The sequence below is a fragment of the Petaurus breviceps genome, unplaced genomic scaffold (assembly GCF_028583685.1).
Source record: "Petaurus breviceps papuanus isolate PSGF00001 unplaced genomic scaffold, PetGlider_PUasm1.0 90977, whole genome shotgun sequence".
NCBI lineage: Eukaryota > Metazoa > Chordata > Mammalia > Diprotodontia > Petauridae > Petaurus > Petaurus breviceps.
This window is the reverse complement of record NW_027187391.1, coordinates 64,644,085-64,659,867: the sequence shown is the minus strand read 5'-3', so window position 1 is coordinate 64,659,867 and position 15,783 is coordinate 64,644,085. Positions and strand designations below refer to the sequence as shown.

The 15,783-nt window shown below is 37.4% G+C and overlaps 1 pseudogene; it reads right to left on the bottom strand.

Annotated features, from left to right (window-relative positions):
- Nucleotides 1-456: 456 nt before the first annotated feature.
- LOC138152877 (beta-enolase-like) lies at nucleotides 457-1,508 on the bottom strand (annotated as a pseudogene).
- Between the last annotated feature and the right edge of the window lie 14,275 nt (nucleotides 1,509-15,783).

Here is a 15,783-nt window from a genome sequence, read left to right as displayed (position 1 = left end):
AGACTTGAATCCAGGTCTTCCTGACATCTAAACAAGGCAACCATCCATTATTCCACACTATCTTTCATGGTTGCCTTAATAAGAATGTAACTGAAAGGATCTAGATCTCACCCAAAGGAAATTCCATGAAGACACTAAGGAAGCTAACTGGAAATCAGAGAGATGTTGTAGAACCAGCTCCACCTACATGTTTGCCACTTCAAAAGTATTTTTTTAATTTCTCCCTCTTTATTTCTCCTGTTTGGAGTTGGTACTGAAGAGAGTCTGGAACCATATTTGTTCTTTCTCTAGGCAGGGATGAAAAATATCTCTCCTCTCACATAGCCATGTACCTCAGACCAACTCACAGCTTCCTGAAGCTCTATAGAAGACTGCACTCTCAGTTTTCTAACTGAAGTAGATTTGGGTTGCTCATGCTTTGGGGATTTATATCTCTTTTTTTTTTGGGGGGGGGTGTTACTGAATACTTTTATTCTTCACATCCAAGCCACTAAGGATCTGGCCTGTGGGCTCGTTGGGGCTGCATCACAAATATATGGCTTCACATATCAATACCAGTGTTGGGGGTGAGAATAGGTCATTCTATCCCAGTCACAGGATGACAAGGGTCTGCTGACAGACAGCCAGATAATCAGGTAGTCTCTGGTGTAAGAAAGTCCTAACAAAGTGATGAGAACATCACAGAAAGGTGGAGGGGAAAGAGAAGTTAAGCAGCAGAGACCCCTGCCTGAAAAACAAAACTGTCTAGCAGTTGGTGCTGCCTATTCTTTTTTTTTTTTCTTGGAGGGGGGGAGGCAGGGCAATTGGGGTTAAGTGACTTGCCCAAGGTGACATGGCTAGTAAGTGTTAAGTGTCTGAGGCTGGATTTGAACTCAGGTCCTCCTGACTCCAGGATTGGTGCTCTATTCACTGTGCCACCTAGCCACCCTGGTGCTGCCTACTCTTAGGACAAGAGCAGACCTCTACAGAGGTGACTGGCACCTGCGAGCTCTTAGGTCTCCTGGCCCCAGAGCTTACTTAGCCTGAGGGTTTCTGAAGTTCCTTCCAGCAAATTTAGCCTTGCTGTACAGCTCTTCCTCAATTCTAAGAAGCTGGTTATACTTAACCAGGTGCTCAGATTGGCAGGGGGCACCAGTCTTAATCTGCCCAGTGCAGAGACCCACTACCCAGTCTACAATGAAGGTATCTTCAGTCTCCCTGGAATGGTGGGAAACCATTACTCCCCTCCCATTGGACAGCGCCAGCTTGCATGCCTGGAGAAATTCAGCCACAGAGACAATCAGGTTCACTTTGAGTAGAAGGCAGTTGCAGGCTTTCTCCCTCACAGCCTTTTCAATGCACTTGGAACTGGTCACTGTGAGGTCATCCCCTACTACCTGGATGCTTGAAGTAGCAGTGAAATTCTTCCAAGCTTCCCAATAATCCTGGTCAAAGGGATCTTCAATAGACACTGGATAGTCCTTGATGAAGCTCTTGTAGAAATCATATTCAAGATTGCCTGTCTTCATGTCCTTTTTACCGGGATGCAAGGGATTAAATATTTGTTATCTAATAGATATTTGTCACCTTTTTTGTGGTTCTCAAGTTCACAAGGAGAGTATTGATTAATACATGTCTAATACAATAATTGTCTAAGGCTGTAAGAGGCTGGAATACAGGAAGTTATATTTGTGGTAAGAAGAAAATATGGCAATTGATGGCATATGATATTTAGGGGAGGGTAGACAAAATGTCAATTCATATGACAAGTGAAAAATTCAGTTTATCATCCAAATGTTTACAAATATTTAGATATATGGCATTGGGTTAATATGACTTTGGACTGACTGGTTAAATGAATCATTCTTTTTGGCTGCTTTGCCACCCAGACAAGAGATCAAGGCATTTTAACACATAGAAGCAGATGTTTTACATTAATTGATTGGAACAAGGCAGGGATTGCAAACATCGAAAAGTTAACATTGCCTCATCCCAAGAAAGGGTTAAAACTCTAATTGTAGCCTTTTATTTTAGTCAGAATTCTATAGAGACTTGATAGGAATGAACCTGAAGTGGTATACTCAGTGTCTTAGAGACAGAACTGAGTAAGCTATAGAATATAGGTTTGTTTAGTTGTTTTGTGATATTCTATGCTATTATGATTGTGCTCACCTTCCTTGCCATTGTTTCCTCATGTGAAAGATTCATTCTTGGCCTAAATGATCTCTAAGATCCCTTGAAGCTCTAGTATTTTATGACTCTCATTTTGAGGTAGGGTTTTAGTTAGCCAAAAGTTATGGGTACAAATAAGGCAAAAGTCAGGAATTACCTCCTCTCCCTTTTGGGCCTGTCTTGTTCCCACTGGCAATGCTCCCAACCCTTTGAGTAGTCATAAATCCATAGCCCTGTCTAGTCAAAGCCATTGACACATAGGCTAGTGTGTGCATAGCTTAATGCTCTCTTTGTCACAGGCAAAGCCTCCCCCTCTCCTAACCACTAACTTAGAGGAGAGATCCAAGAAAGGCTTTATTTAGTGTCAGGACTTCAGTGGAAACTTGGGTCCCTATCAGCAGGGTCTTGATTGGAATCTGAAGCAAATGGCCTGTTGTTTGTGATTTCTTCATTCATTATACTCCTTAAGAACAAATTCATGGAGAGACAGAACCCAGATGACAGTCAGTATTAGGAAGCAGTATAGTGAGCTCCTTCCCCTCTATGAATTCCTCCATAAACATCCAGAAATTGCACCAGACAAAATCCTGATAAGGAAATCCAGAGAAAGTCACAGAGAGAGTCCTTTGTCCATCCCAAATTGACTCAGGGAGACAGAAGAATTTCTGGACATGTTGAGGTGGGGCCAGGAACATGCCACATGTCAAGGGGATAGATAGGCTGTGCACTAGGGCAAGAGGGGAACCTAGACCTAGCCTGGAGCTCTGTGATGGGAAATGGTTCAAAGTGGCAGCTTTGTCATTCCCTACTCAGTTCCAGGTTATAGACTCAGGTTGAATTGTGAAGGGGACATAAGCAGAGAAGTAGCATTCTTGGAGTGAGGTCCTGGGTGACATGGTAAGAGGAGGAAGTTTAAAAGCCAGCAAGAGGGGCAGCAGCAATAAAAATCCCCAATGGTGTCACTTAGTTCCCAAGCACTGGGTCTCACTCCTAGCATCTGGCCCAGACTGCAAAGGCTTAACCAAGGCAAGAATCCCAGACTAAAGGGAAGCCTACAATTCTGCCACTTTGAACCAACACAGCTTCCCAGCTGGCTTATAGGTTCAGAGTCCAGCAACAGTCTGTTTTTGCACATAGCCCAAAACCCAGATCGAGAACTTGTGAACAACAGACTTTGCCCCAGACCAGACCACTTAGAGTATTGAAAGCTTGCAAGGTCCTGGAATAATACAACACTCAATTCTCCCTAAGAAAGCATCAACAGGAGCAGCCCAGACTTTTCCTCCAGGAGTGATACAGAGCCCAGCTTTAACATCAAGTCCAAAATCAAGAAGTAAGCAAAAAGAATAGAGGAAAGAAAAATAATAATAATAATTTATTTATTACATATATAATACATAATTTATTAATTCTATAACACTTATTATCTGTTAAGAGACACTCAAGACACAAACACAGAAGAGAATGACTGTAAAACAGAGGATCCCAAGCTTACTTGGCCTACTGACCCCTTTAAAAAAAAGTTACTCAGTGGCCCCTGGAAATCTACTTTCTTTAACCCTTTAACAGCTTTTAAAAATTTGCATCATTTCAAATATATATATATATATATTTAATGATGCATCTTAAATTTAATAATTTATTGTAAATTTGTGTGTGGGGGATCTGCATTGAAATTTTGATGATGCAATATTGTCATGTAACCATATAGCAAACAAGTCATTATATGCACGTATTCTTGTCGATACACGATGAACTTCCCAACAAAGTGCAACACACTCATCTGCCAACACTTGCTTGTTAAAACCTGTCAGTAGACTTGACCATTGTTTGGTTATAATTTGTATTTTGTGTATTTATTTGGAAAATAATGTAATCACTATGACTTTAACTCTGTTACACAACAGATGAAACATGTATGAATTGTTTTCCAAAATTTTCTTATATTCTCTTCTTTCCTTATGCTTCCACCACCTCCTTAGGTTTGTTCAACACCCCCAAATTGCACCTGAGACTACTATAGCCTCCCTGGATCATTCCAGCATCCCCAAGGGGCAGTATCACTCACTTTGGGAACCTTTGCAAAACATCTACAAGCCATGCCTCAAGAGAAAAACACAGCTTGGGCATAAATACAGCTAGAATATCTGGAAGAGATAAAATAAGAGTTAAAAGTCAAAGAGTTAAAAATGTTTTTATAAATTGAATGAGAGTGAGAAAAAAGTTGAAAAAAGAAATGAGCGCTATAGAAGAAAAAATTGGAGGGGGATTTGTCACATTGGTACAAAAGATACAAAACCTTGTCCAAGCAGGAAACTCCTTGTCAAACCAAAGAGAAGCCAATAACTCCATGATACAATGAGAAATATTAAAGTCAGAAAGTTAAAAAAAGTAGAAGAAAATGCAAAATATTTCATAACAAAAATAACATGGAAAAGAAACAAAGGAGAAAAAAAAAGAAAAAGAGTCTAAACATCATAATTTAAGTAATCTTGAAAGTTTTGCCCAGAATCAGAGGGCAAAGTGGAAATAAGGAAAGAATCCACAAGTCACCTGAAAGAAACACCAAAAGAAAAACTCTCATAAACTTCGTAGTCAAAATCCAGAGCTCCTTGGTAAAAAAAAAAAAAAATACTTCAAATAAAGATCTAAGTACTGAGGAACTACTATCAGGATTACACATGATTCACCAACCACTACTGTAAAGGAGTAGAGAATTTGGAATATGGTATTCCAGAAGACAAAAATTATGAGCTTAGAGCCCAGAATAATTTACCTAGTGAAACTAAATATAATGCTGAAAGGACAAAATGAACCTTTGGTGAAATAGAGGACCTCCAGCCATTCCTGATGAAAAGACTAGAGCTGCTTAGAACCCCTAAAGTTGAAACACAGAAGTGGGGAAAAAAACATAAAAAGTAAAAACAGACAATCATAAAGGTCTAAACAAGCATAAATAGTTTACATTTAAATGTGGAGAGATGATATATGTGTAATTTTTCAATGCTACCATCATCAGGGTTGATAGAGTTCAATTAGACAAGGCCTATGAGAGGTTCTGTTATTTCTTGATGATATTAAGAAAAGAATGGAAAGAGAAGGGAAGAGGAATGCACTGATGTGAAAGGAAGTGTAGGGGAAAATATCTCACATAATCAGACTATACAAATAAACATCTACACAAACAAAGAGGAGGGCATGGAGAAGGTGGCTAATACTTGAACCTCAAGCTCATCTGAATTGGCCAAAAGAAAGAAGAATACACATATACATGGGGGGTGAAGGGGGTGGTTCAGAAATACATTTCTCTCCAGAGGGAAAAAGGAGAAGTGAAGGGGGAGAGGACATTAGAGAGCCAAGGTAGATTAAGTGAGGGGTTAGTCCTAAGCAAAATAATGTACAGAAATAGAAATAGGGTGGCCAGGTAGCACAACGAGTAAGAGCACCGGCTCCAGTGTCAGGACGACCTGGAGATCGAATCCCGGGCTCAGACACTTAGTACCCACCCAGAAACACCTGGCCATGTAACCTTGAGCAAGTTACTTAACCCCGTTTGCTTAAAAAAAAAAAAAAAAAGAAAGAGAAATAAATCTTTTTTGAGATGGCAAAGAGTGGGAATCTAAATTTTAAGACTGGAAAATTGGAGAATGGATAAACAAGGTATGTGTTTAAATGGATAAACAACATATATGTGTTGGACAACCATTGTGCTGAACCTGTATCAAAATTCCAATGGACTAATGATGAAACATACTACCTACCCTCCTGATACAGAACTCTGAATGCAGAATTCAGAATGAGATGATGATTTTTTTTTGAACATAGCCAAGATGGACATTCACTTTGATTGACAATACATGTTTGTAATGATTTTTTTTTCTGTTCTTAATTGGGGTGAGGAAGACTGACTGAGAAAGTGAAAATACAAATCTTGGCTGGTTAAAACAAAATATTTATTTAAAAATGGAACAAGCTCATGAAGACAGTGATTTTAAACAAATATTGCTGCTCAGTCAAAATAATATGCTGATGGATAAAGCAGTACATTCAATTCAGTTAAATTTGATCAGCAGGTAAGTGCCTACTATAAGCCAGGAACCATTCTGAGACTGGTGGGGTGGAGGGGGCAGGGAAGGGAGGTATGTGTGGAGAAACAAAAATGGTCCTAATCTCAGATAGCCTTTTTTAAATTTAGGAAATACAACAGATAGGGAGAAAGGTCAAGTATAAAGTATTTATAAAATAAAAACATAATATTTCTGAGGAGTGATTGCAGGAATTATAACAATTGTAGGGGGAAGCAGGAATCAGGAAAGTTGTCCTTATCTGAGCCATGAAGGGAACTAGATAGAGATTCCAAAGCAAAGTCATCACATGAGATGTCATGCATCTATTTTTGATTTAGTTAAAAGAGAGATGCAATTGATGAGTGTCATTCTTGTGGGAAAATTTCAAAAGGAGAACAAAGTAGGCAGACACCTCAGAGGAGAGTCATTTGGACCTGTAGATTAAGTGCTTCAGCTGACCTTTGACCTACTGAGTTTGAACCACCTCTCTAGCCATGGGTATTGCTTACTGAAAGAGAGGGAAGTTACTGTCTACTCTGTAAGTATGCTTTCCAAGTGGGAAAGGATAAGTCTGACACCCCACCATTATAGGAGTTAGGCCAAGATAAAGGGCACATAGTTTTGTGGGAAATGTCAAATTCCAAGGGGAATGATTGATAGACATCATGTACTTAACTATCCCTTTGGTCCACAAAATAATAATAGCTAACATTTATATAGGCTTTTGACATTTACAAAGCACATTTCATACATTACTTAATTCTTACAACTCTAGGAAGAAGGTACTATTATTATCTTTATTTTAAAGATAAGAAAACTCAGACTGAGAGAAGATAAGTCATTTGTCTAGGGTCACAAAATTATTAAGTGTCAGAAGCAGGGTTCAAACTTAGATCTTCCCAGTTCTTAGTGTAGACCTCTATATTGTGTACCACCTAGCTTCCTCAGGGCAGAGGATGACAAAGCCTGGAGTACGTGGTTACTTTTATGTCTCTGTGGTCACGGGGCTAGAAGCATCTTGGAAAAGTGTTCTTTTCCTTTCTTAATAATTCTAGTTATTTAAATACTTTTGTTTGATATTCATTAACCAGAGAAATAGAAGATGTTCTAAACTGGAAAACTCAATGCAAAAAAAAAAAAACCATCCGGGGAGAAAAAAAGGACCAAAAAAAACCCCCACAAGCAGACAGTGATTGCAATCAAATTTAGAGTCACTGCTCCTTTAATATATAGTCCTGATTACTTGAAGATTGGAGTTTGTTCTATTTTCAGGAAATCAACCCAGAAAACATACATAAAAATGATAGCATGTAACACTTATAATAAAGTCAATAACACTCTCAATGCCTGTTTTCCTTTGTGGGCTTGGATTTTTCTCACATTATATGGGAATGAAAAGATGGTTCTGTAATTAGACTTGTTTTTATTTTCAGAAAAAGAGCGATTGAAAAAGGTAAAATAGACTGAATCATGGTGAAGGAAAATTTAGCTTTTAAAGGGCACAGTTAATTCTGATTATGTTGTTTGTTCATTCTCTTTAAGTATAAATCATATGCTTGGGGAGTTTTTCTTCAATTCTGCTTGCAACCCTTCTGTCAGAGTACATATTAAAAATTCTCTCTACTCAACAGCCTTGAAAGTTACTACTAACTCTCAATTGCAAACATGTAAGCCATCATGTACCAGATGAACATTTTGCTAAAAAGTATAGTGCCTTTTGGAATCATCTCTGAAGGCAGAGAAAGTCTCTAGGCTTTCTGAGCCTCAAAGAACTATGCTTCCTAGAGTCTCATGTGCTACTTCCTAGAGATTGACAATTTGTAGAGATCTCCAAAGGTCATTAAGAAGGGGAAAAAAAGATCAACAAACGATATAACCAACTGCTTAATAAACCATCGAACTGTACTATGACCAAGTCAATATTCCTTCCTCCTGTTCAGAAGGACATAGTGAGGTGCTTTGCCAAAAATATTGCTAAGATCAATAAATACTACATCAATAACATTTCTAAGTATGTCACTTTAGTAAACCTTTGAGAAAATATATTTGGCATGAGTTGTTCTAAGTAAGTTTATGTTGGCTCCTTGTCTTTTTTAAGTGTTCTCACAGACCAGAGTTTGATATTAAGTTTGCTAGTCCACCTGGTTCACATTTTTGAAAATTCAAAGAGTTGTCTATCTCTAGCCTTTACTCCATATTTCCACATATGTTACCCTAAGTGGTCCCACTATTACATCAGCATGTTCTTTCAATACCCTGAAATGTATTTTCCTCGGTCTGGTGATTTGGGCTTATATAAAGTTAGGAATATTGTCTTACTATCTTCACTCCTAGGGGAAGTGGAAGAAGAAGGCAACAAGAGTTTTCAAGCACCTACTATTACAAATATTACCTCATATGATTCTCACAAAAACCCTAGGAGGTATGTGTAATTAACCCCATATTGCAATTGAGAAAATTGAGTCAGAATTTAGATGACTTTCCCAGGATCACACAGGTAAATGTCTGAAGTCAAATTTGAACTCATGTTCTTGACTCCAGAGGCAGAGAGCGCTCTGTCCCCTGTATCATCTAGCTGCCTCATTCATTTTCTTCATAACAATTTTGATTCTACTTTTCCTAGTTTGAAAGTAATTCATCTTGGTTTTGAAGATGGCACATGGTCACTGAAGCCTATTTAAAAATTTTTTATTCATTTTTAATTTATGGAATAAAACAAGCATTTCCATAACAGTATGATTAAAAAAAGATTGCACATAAAACTTCACAACTGTTGTATACATTTTTTAAAATATAAAGTTAAAATATAAATTTCTTTTTTCCCTTTTTTTTCCCTCCTCCCCACCCTAGAGATGCTACCATTAGATACATATGTGTGTGTGGTGTATATACACACACACACACGCATATATATATATAAAATTATTCTATACATATTTCTATTTATCAGTCCTTTCTATGAATGCAGATAGCATCTTCATTCATATTTCCTTTGTAGTTAATTTGGGTATTTTTAATAGTCAAAACAACCTATTTGCTCAAAGTTGTTCTTAAAATAATATTGCTGTTATTTTATACAACATTCTCTTGCTTCTGCTCATTTCACTCTTCATTATTTCATTCAAGACTATCCATGTTTTTCTAAAGTCATCAAGTTTATTTTTTCTTATAGTACATGAGTATTCCATCACAACCATATACTGCAACTTGTTCAGCCATTCCCCAGTTGATGGGCATCCTTGCAATTTTCAGTTCTTTGCCACCACAAAGGGAGCTGCTTAAATATTTTATCATCTTTGGAAATAGACCTAGTAGCAGTATTTCTGGGTCAAAGGGCAGAAGTTGTTTAATAACTCTTTGGACATAATTCTACATTGCTCTCCAGAATGGTTGAATCAGTTCACAATTCCACTGACAATGATTTGTATCCTAATTTTTCCACATCTCCTCCACAGTAGACAATACAATAATTTTTCATATTTCACTAGGTAGCTTTATCTCATCCATTCAGATACTCCTTCCCAACTTAAAGATAAAAGTTCATTAATACTCTCTCAATCTGTGTGCCTCTTGTTCACATTCTACCATCAGTCCTCCATAGAGCCTCCTTCCCAGTGCATTGAAAGCCCTTTGTAAGATTTCATAGTACAGTAAAAAGGCTAGCCTTTTCTTTTTTTTTTAACAGTAACTACAAGGTTATTTTATTGGTGTAGTAAATGGCCTATAAGGATTTTCCTCTATCAGTATTTATTGGAAGTTTTCTCTGTAATGCATAGTTTTAAAGTAGGTCTAGAAGCACTGAGAGATTTGGTAATTTGATTAGGGACACACAGACTGTATATGACCACAGGTGGTATTGAGCCCAGATCTTCCTGCCTCTAAGGCTTGCTCTCTATCCATTACTCAGTGCTGCCTCTTGTCCCTTATTCTTGAGATAAACTGTCTACCATATATTCCAATCATACATCTCTAGTAAAATATATATTTACAGTACTTCTTCTGAAAGTCATCACTAGTCACATTCTACAACCTACTTAAAACCAGCATGCACTTCATCATTGTTATGGGACTATATAGATTTAGAGGGGAAAGAACCTTAGAGGACTTGTATTAAACATCTTCATTGTACAGGTGAGACAGCTGATGAATAGAGAGGTTTTTGATTAGACTAAAATCATGTCAGTAATAGGTTTTGAACTTAGGTCCTCTAATTCCAGAACCAGTAATCTTTTTACTTCACCCACCCTAGAGTCAACGGTAAATTTGACTTTTTTCTTTTTCTTTTTGCATTTAATAATATTTTTCCAATTTCATATAAAGATAATTTTCATTTTCATTCATTTTAGTAAGATTTTAAATTCCAAATTTTTCTCCCTCTTTTCCTTCCCTCTCCTCTCCCCAAGACAGCAAGCAATTGGATATAGGCCATACATGTACAATCATGTATATGTTAAACATGTTTCCACATTGGTCATGTTGTAAAAGCAGAATCAGAGCAAAAGGGAAAAAAACTATGACAAAGAAAAAAACAACGAAAAAGTGAAAATAGTAGGCTTCAATCTGCATTCAGACTCTTCTTTTTCTGGATGCGGATAGCATTTTCCACCATGCGTCTTTTGGAATTGTTTAAGATCATTGTATTGCTGAGAAGAGCTAAATCTATCATAGTTGATCATTGCACAATGTTAATGTTACTGTGTACAATGTTCTTGTTCACTCACTTTACTCAGCATCAGTTCACATGAGTCTTTCCAGGTTTTTCTGAAATCCACTTGCTCATCATTTCTCATAAAACAATAGTATATTCCATTACATTCATATATATCACAACTTGTTCAGCCATTCCCCAATTGTTGATGGGCATCCTCCCAATTTCCAATTATTTGCCACCATAAAAGGAGAAACTACGAATATTTTTGTAAGTGGGTCCTTTTCATTTATTTTTTTTGGTGGTCTCTTTAGGATACAGACCGACCTAGTAGTGATATTGATGAATCAAAGGGTAAGCAGAGTTTGGTTGCCCTTTGGTCATAGTTCCAAATTGCTCTCCAGAATAGTTAGATCAGTTCACGGCTCCACCAACAATGCATCGATGTTCCAATTTTCCCACATCTTCTCCAACATTTATCATTTTCCTTTTCAGTCATATTAGCTAATCTGATAGGTATTATGTGGCATATTAGCCAATCTGATAGGTATGATGTAGTACCTCAGAGTTGTTTTATGCAAGTTTGACTCTTTAAAGATAATATTATTCCATGTTGCACAGATAGTATCAGAGGGAGATTACTCTTAAAATAATGGGTGTTTGCATTAGCATTTGGGGATGTGGACTTCTTCAGGCATAGATTATGTTGCTTTTGTCATGTATTCCCAGGGTCTGGCACATGGTAGATGCTTAACAAATGCCTGTGTGCTTGATTGAATGATCATTGGGAAGTTCTATTCAATTTCTCAAATATCATCCATTCTTCTCTAATTTCTGTTCATTTCTTAATGAGGAGTATTGTCCATTGCAGTCATTTTCCCACTATATATGTACTGAAAAGCTGCATATCCGCGTGCTGGACATCCACCTGCATGTCACAGTCTGGTCCAAAGGTATCCTTCAACCATTTGTTGCTTTATCATTGTTTTATCCTTTTGGATTGTAAGGCTGAACTTGGGGTTTTGAGAAGACCCTGCAGTATTCTGGGCCTTGATTTTATCTAAAAAAGGAAATAGTTATTGGATCTAATTATCCATTTTATATTCGGATTCTGAACAGGATATCTTTTCTAACAGTTGCAAAGACTTTTGGCATGTATACGGCATAATGGCATGCCCCTTCCTGTTTTATGGTATACTTGATCTTGATAATTAGAGTCAGTTAATTAGCCTTTATCAAGCTTCTATTATGTTCTCATCATCTTGTTAAATTTGGGGGATACAAGGAAAAGCAAACGATAGTCCCTGCTCTCAAGAACTTCACAGTCTAATGGGGAGACACCTTCAAACGACTATGTTCAAACAAGATACATACAGGGTCAATTGGAGATAATAATCAGGAGGAAGGCTAGCATTAAGGGAATGGGGAAACATTTCCTGTAGAAGGTAGGATTCAGTTATTCAGTCTTGTCTGAGCCTTTGTAACTCTCTATGGGGTTTTCTTGGCTAAGACAGTAGAGTGGTTTGTCATTTCCTTCTCCAATGGATTAATGAGAACAGAGGTTAAGTGACTTGCCCAGGGTCACACAGCTAGTAAGTGTCTGAGACCCAACTTGAACTCAAGTCTTCCTGATTACAGACCTGGTGTTCTATCCACTGAGCCACCTAGCTGCCTTAGAAGGTAGAATTTTAGTCTGGACTTGGAAGCCAGGAAGCAGAGATGAGGAGGGAGAGATCATTGAACATTTATCTGTAGTTACATCTGTCAAAGAAACTTGTATGATCTTGGTATACACATGGCAGAACCTGAGAAATAACCAGACTTTAATAGTGCATTTTCTTTAGCTGTGTCAAATACTTTAATTCGTTCAGTAAGAAATAACTACAGTAGGATAATGAAGTATATCCTTTATAATTTCCAGTTAAGTTTTTAACTGAGAAGATGTCATCTGCTCTCAAAAAATATTTTCAAATGCCTCTTCATTCTCAGATCATATTTTAGTCAAGGATACCCTCTGTACATATATAGACAATTCTCACAAGTATTTTATGTGGATGAAAACATAGGCATATGTTTCAGTATATACTGTTATCATAGGGCCAGTGAGGTGGCACAGTGGAGAGAAAGCTGTGTCAGGAATATCTGAGTTTAAATCTCACCTTACTTTCTAGCTAGGTGGCCCAGGGTAAGTCACTTAACCAGTGATTACCTCAGTTTCCTCATCTATAATATAGATATTATAATAGCACCTATCTTCAAGAGTTATAGGACAGCTAAGTGATGCAGTGAATGCTGGGCTTGGAGTCAGGAAGACTCATCTTCCTGAGTTCAAATCTGGCCTCAGATACTTACTAGCTATGTAATCCTGAGCAAGTCATTTAACCCTGTTTGCCTTGGTTTCCCCTCTGTAAAATGAGATGGAGAAGAAAATGACAAGTCACTCCAGTATCTTTGCCAAGAAAATTTCAAATGGGGTCATGAAGAGTCAGACATGACTGAAATGAACAAAAACCCAGGATTGTTATGCAGATTAAATGAGATATTTTTAAAGTGCTTAACACAATGTCTGGAACATAGTAGGCACTATATAAGCATTAACTCTAATCACAAAGATGTAGTTTTGGAGTCAGGAGGGATTTTGCATGAAGAAACCAAGACCCAGAGAGGCTAAGTGATTTCCGGAAATATATGACAAAACCAGGATTTGAGCCCACATCTTCTGACTTCATATCCGATATTTTTTTTTCCTACTGCACTATGAAGCCTTCTTGTGCACCATTGAAAAAATGTTGCTTTGCTATTCATGTAAGATCGTGTGGCTTAGTGGCTAGAGAGCCAGCCTGAAAGTCAGGAATGCTTGAATTAAAAGTCCTGCCTCAAATGTATATTTGCTGAATGACTATGGGCCGGTTATTAACATATCTGTGTCCTGGACAAATAAGTTTCCAAGTTGCAGAGAAGGTTCTGACCTGACATTACAGGAGAGTTTCCTTATCAAGGCCAAAAACATCCTGGGTCCAATACCTCTGCCCTGTTATAATATCCATAGCTTTTTTGTTCAGAATTTTTCCCTTTTAAAAATATATTGAAAATTGATATCAAAATTTTGATGCTCTGAATATTTATTTTTATGTGTACACTGTATAGGTCAACCTTATTTCATGACTTCCATTTCTTCACTGCCCTTTCTACCTCCTCAAAGATCCTGTCAGGTACTTAAGTGTTAAAAGTCAAATCTGATGATTCTCCTGTCATCAGTGGATGATGAGAATAGATTGTTATGAAAATGCTGTCAAATCCATTTCGTATTTCATGCATTCATCATCCTCTTTTCAGTTTCATTGATAATTGCTCTTGGGATGAGCTGGCTTGGTTGAACTCACGACAAACTCTACAAACTCATTTTCTCCTCCACTGCTTTTCACAGTTCTTGGGAGTGATGCTGTTTGTAATCTTTTGCCATTTCTCCTCACAATGTTTTACAAACATCTAATTCTAAATAAGTATTGTCCTTAGCTGCCACGTCTCTTCACTTAACAAGATAAAAGCTTGCTAACTGAGGAAATTTCTGGGGTTTTTGGTCTCCCTACTTTTACAGATGTAACAAAGGGTCATAGAGGCAACCTAACATAGTAGCTAGAGAACTGGCCTCAGAGACAGGGCAAGATTAACATGTATTGGTTGTATGACCCACTTCTCTTCCCATCAATCTATAATCCTCTGGATTTTATCATCATGCCCCAGGAATCTTATCAGATTGCAAGATCACATCAGCCCTGGAAATCACACTTCATCAGTACCCTCTTTCACTGGGGACTGTCCCTCTGATTAGAAAGAGTGACATTGGAAAGGTTCTCCCAGAACATCTATTTAAAGAGGCCACCTAGGTCAGTTATCTCCTCATTTCCTACCTGACTATACTCCTCTATACTTCATTATAACCCTCTCTAGCTTTGTTTTATATATTGTCTTCCCCCATTAGATAATAAATTCCTTGAGGGCAGAGATTCTTTCTTTTTTTTCTCTTCTTTTATTTCTCCCCCTCTTCTTCCTCTTCCTTCTTCCCCTTTTCATTCACCTTTTTCTTCTTCTTCTTCCTGTTCTCCCTCTTCTCCTCCCCCTCCTCATTTTCCGTCCTCTTCCCTTTGCTCTTTGCTTTCCCCCTTACTTTTCTTTTTCTCATTTTTTCCTTTCCTCTTTCCCTTCCCCGTTTTCCCCTTTCCCCTTCTTCCCTGTCTCTTTCTTCCTCTTCCCCAAGTCCTTGACACATAGTAGGCATTTAATAAATGCCTATTTTATTAACTAACTAACCCAAGGTAAACCATAAATGTCTCAGTACCCCAGGCAACTCTGAGACTATACATTTCAAAGCACTGGACAAAATTATTTTGATAAAAGGGGTATAAACATCAGAGAGTTTCCTCTACCAATGAAATTAGAGATTATGTTAGAACTGAAAAGAAAATTATAATTTAAAGTTAATGTCTTCGATTTTATCTATTTCCCATTTTAAAGTGTTAACAGCTTGTTTGAATAGCCCAAGTTAGATCTCATTAATTATACAGAGTTTATCATTCTTTTTTTTTTTAATAGATTTATTGGTATAGAGTAGGGAACTCAAAGTGAAGAAACTCCTTTCATCAGTTCAGGTCAGAAAGGTAGTCTCTAATAGCTGCCTGGTGTTGTGACAGGTTAAGTGACTTACCTAAAGTTATAGAGCAATAATCTGCCAGAAGAGTTTGAACAAAAGTAGAATTGATTGTTTTCCCCACTTTGCCCTCTCCCAAAGTATGTATACACCCACAAATTACACATATACATGTATGTATGTAGAGAGACTTTAGATGAATATTTTAGATATATGTATGTATTTTATATATGTATATTACATGTTTAATATACAAATTTACACATGTG